The sequence below is a fragment of the Protomyctophum parallelum genome, assembly GCF_964188405.1.
Source record: "Protomyctophum parallelum genome assembly, chromosome: 11".
In the NCBI taxonomy this organism is placed as follows: domain Eukaryota; kingdom Metazoa; phylum Chordata; class Actinopteri; order Myctophiformes; family Myctophidae; genus Protomyctophum; species Protomyctophum parallelum.
The window spans coordinates 28,364,729-28,369,372 of record NC_139707.1 but is presented as its reverse complement, the minus strand read 5'-3'; positions in this window follow the sequence as shown (position 1 = coordinate 28,369,372).

Genomic DNA, 4,644 nt, shown 5'->3' with positions numbered 1-4,644 from the left:
CAAGTCTCACAATGGATTAATCCCTTTGATTCAAAATGGTCTGCAGACTTAGGGACAAGCCAAAAGGACCTCGCTCGGTTCTATTCAGAGGATTTATTTTTTCAGCTCCCCCTCCTCAAAACATGGGCCCACTGCAATGTGAAGTGGAGGAATTTTTCTCATTATTTGGAATAGTCCTGCTTAATTTTTTTCCAGGAAAAATCCCCTTATAGACTGAGTCATAAAGGGTGGCATCCCCGATCGCCAAATAGTTACGCCATCCCATTGCATTGATGTAAATGATGTTTTTCCTGGCCACTGGAAAAGATGTGTGCTGGATTGTTGGCAGAACTTTAGAGAGACCCTTGGTATCTCACAACTTGCAACTCGCATGGGATTTCTGGTCGCAACCCAACAACCACAATGGGTGGGAGAAACTGTATTTTCATTTTTCCTCTTTTTTGTGACACAGTTCTGCCTGCAGCAAATGATATTGCATATACTCAGACGTACTTACACATCTGACTGGTTTACACACAGCAGTCGGCGGACAGCTGTTCTTCTCAACGATCAGTGATTTCAAATTGTTGCTCTTGATTTTGTCACAAAAATAAAATTGTGCAAAAAGGTGTATTCTCTAGACATGCTACTGTAGTTATAAAGTCCAGGAATAAGAGTCCAGGAATAAACTACCGGCATATCCAGCAAACACATTTAAATGCCATGGCTTTTCTTAAATGAGGGGCGGAGAAAGAACAGTATTATTGAAGTGCCAAGGACTGAAATGAAATGGCATGCATGTGTATCTGTATGCATATTAGTGCAGTCAAAATGGCAGCCTTTAACCTCTGTGAGGCATGGTGCTGCATGTCATCCAGCTCCGTGATGACCCCAGGGGGAAGTGGTCAGTGAGGCACTTTGTGCGTGTCTGGTGTGACTCATAACCTTGGCTCTGCGGAATTAAGTTCAGGTCTGGCCAACGTTAAAGAGATGTCATTGTTCTCACAGGCAAGGCATTGTGTCTGACAGGTTAGACTGGAACCTCCAAACACAGACGCCACTCACACGGGGCCCTCCACATTGGGGGCAACCCCTGCGCATCAGAGGAATTCTTGGGGAATTTATGCACCATCTCCCCGGCTAATTGAATTAGACAGGATCGTGTCCACAGTGTGGCTATTGTGGCAAAAGCACAATGTTGCGCTTCATGCGTCCAGGGCTCGGGGTGGAATTCTGTGCCATTTAGACCCCTACGCTTGCCCTCCCCGACAACGGCATCCTGGCCACTCGTTTTTTTTTTGTTTTTTTTTCTCTCTGTCCAATGATATGCCTGGGGCTCCCTAGCCGGCCCCGGATAAGGGCAATCATTAACCAATCCCCTGAGAGGGGGCATTCACAGCCACCAGGCTCTAGCACCGGGGGCATGGCATGAGGGTGAGCCCCGTGTCACCCAGAGTACATGTTGTCCAAGCCTGGCCTCTCCGACGAGCCCAGCCTCGTCAAGGATCTCATCAGTGGATTCAACCCATAAACAAAAGACCTTTAAAAGGGATATTCATGCATGACATGTTTTTGTTTTGTTTTTGTTTTTGTTTTTTCAGGTAAAAGAATGGAAATAATGTATTTATCCAATTATTTTCATTATTTTCATTATTAGTAGTAGTAGTAGTAATGTATTGTTAGTATTAATGTTATATTATTATTATCATTAGTAGTAGTAGTAATAGTAGTAGTAGTACTGTAGTAGTAGTAGAATCATCATCATCACCACATTGTACAAGAAAAGTATAAACAAGTTCACTCTAACTTTGGGGTTATTCAGTAGAATACGAAATTAGAATTCCCTCTTTCTGAATTCTTGTGTGCTAATAAGTAACAGTGACAGCAATAATATTCACTGCATTATGATTCGGCATAGTCATATGATCCCTCATATGATCATGTCTGGAAAAGGACTAAGGAGCAGCTCTTAATGTTGTGTGAAGAGCGTGTCCGCGCGTGTGTGTGTGTGTGTGTGTGTGTGTCCGCACCGCTGAACAACGTTGCCGGCGAAAACAAATCCAACGTGTGTCAAAGTCAGAGCAGAAGAACGTAGCAGGAGTAATACTGATGGTGTAGAGCGGTACGGTACTCGACCTTTTCTGACCACTTAACATGCTGTGTGGTAGCTGGGCCGCGGGCATTTTCAGAGCATGTTCATTTTAATGATCAATCAATTGATTGTATTCTGCTGGCTTGCATCAATGGACATAGCATAGTATACAGTTCCTATTAATCAGTACCACCATACTGTATACATACCATACACCAGCGGTTCCCAAAGTGGGGTCTGGGGACCCCCAGGGGTCCTTGAAGGAGTTCCAGGGGGTCCCCAGCTAAATGATAGTTTGTAACCAAATGGACCCTTATATGCGTCTGTAACTCTGAGTGTACAAATGGAACCAAATGGACCCGTTAGTACACTATCATAGTTAAATTAACATTGATTTTATTATAAATTGGGGTCCCAGAGATAGGAATGCCATTCAATGGGGGTCCGTAGACTAATGCATGTCAAACTGGGGGTCCTCAGGGAGAATCACTTCTAGAGCCATAAGGGGGTCTTATGGGGGTCCTGGCATATGTTTTTAAATGGGGGTCCGCGGGCTAATAAGTGTCAATTTGGAGGTCCTTGACATGAAAAAGTCATACTAATTTTTCAAGGTTTTAAAGAGAAATACCATGATTTGTTTTTACTTAATTAGTTTTACTAGTCCTTACCCGTTCTGAATATATGAACAGCAAATGATGTTCAGTGTGGGTAATGTGTTGTAATAGATCACATTACTGATAGGGGGGAATGGGGAATTGTTTACAGATGGTCTTGGGAAGTTAGGTTGGGCACAAAAGTAGGCTAATTAGTAGGCTACTGTAGTTTCTTTTGCAAGAAAATGCTGCAGTACAATCATAAGTATACCATTGATAGCTTGGTATTGTGGCTGCTTTAGAGACGTTATCCTTTAAGATGAATAATCAGTTGGATAAATATGATTTGAAGTGGAACGTGTTCCTCAGTCATGTTGCAGGTCCTTTGGTGTGATCCATGGTCAGGCAATGCCCTTTTGCTTGTTTATTGTATTAATATACATAGTCCTTAACCGTTGTATGGACTATTGCCCCCCATAAATATATTTAATTGCTCTTCATTATAATATATTTGTGTCTTTTTTGTGTGAATAAAAACAGCACTATAACATGAAAATATTTGTATAAATGCATGGTAGGGAAATGTTTTCATGGCAAGGACTGTAAAATGTACACTTATTAGCCCACAGACCCCCATTTGAAAAGTATGAAAGACCCCAGTTTGACATGCAGCACAGAAAGTATGGGCTGTCGCACAGGTATTCCCAAATGTACAGTGTGGGTAATGTGATGTAATAGATCATATTATTGATATATGTATTTTGAGGAAGAATTGCTTTAATATAGACTTGTTCACTGGAAATGGAAAAACAGTACATCATAGTCATACATAGAACTGAAAGTCTCAAACAGTCATTGTCATGTTAGTAGTGTAGTAATTGCATTTATGTATGTATATACCTGTTGCGTTAGTGGTGGACTGGTTGTTGTTGGCACGGGCAGCAGCGCGAGTGAGACGCTTACGCTTTGTATCGCAGCTCCCAGAAAGTGAAAGTGATGGTCGTTTTCTTCATGGCATGTTGTTTGTTGTATGTAGTAATTGTGTCGATGCGTAGGCTACTGTTACTAAGGTGGAGTGTTCGTTGGTCCGAGTTGTTTTCCTCGTGTGGGTCTGATGCATAGGTCTGATGCCTGCCTGGGGGCGGTGTGAAAATGGGGAAGTGCGTTGGAGAATGCAAGGGGAATGTTGCGCCGGAAACTGTGTCCCAGTATTAATCTGTGTCCGTCCCAACATGCATTTCACTGGTGACACTGGTGACACGTGATTTGCGGGGAGATGAGTTGTTCAGTACCCCCTTGTGGCCGCGGGGGGTACTGCGTCTGAGTGCGGTTGGATTATTATTATAAAACAATATCTGTACAGTAAATATGACAGTTGCGTCGGTAAAATGTAGCCTAGCCGGATTCTGGGAGCGTGCAATTTTTTTTTGGCATTGAGAGATGTGTGCTAATAGGCTTGGTCGGAGATAGACCACGGACAAATAAACGGGTTTTTATTCACTAATAAATTCATTATTAATCTTATTGAAAGAATGGCTTCGTTAAGACCTCCATATTATTATGGTCAATGCCTGTGTGAAAAGTGGGAGCGATTGGTGCAGGCAATGAGGAGATACACCGGTGTTTCTGACATTCATTCAGACATTCATTCATTCATTCAGACATTGACTGAATTATAGTATGATAATAATTATAGTTATTATATAATTATAGTTATATAGTTATTATTTATACTATCAATATTGTTAGTGTTTTTCCAAATATTTGAGGGCCCACAACCAGTTGAGAATCGCTGGCATAGAGTAGCGGTAGAAGTACAGTAGAAGTACGGTAGAAGTACAGTAGGCATTATCGTCATCATCACATTAACGGTATCAGACGTCGCTGTCATCATTCTTCAGTATGGACAGTAGCAGAGACAAGACTGCTTATTAATACAAAAAAAAATCAGGATTAATTCCAGCAGTGTAAACTTGTTAG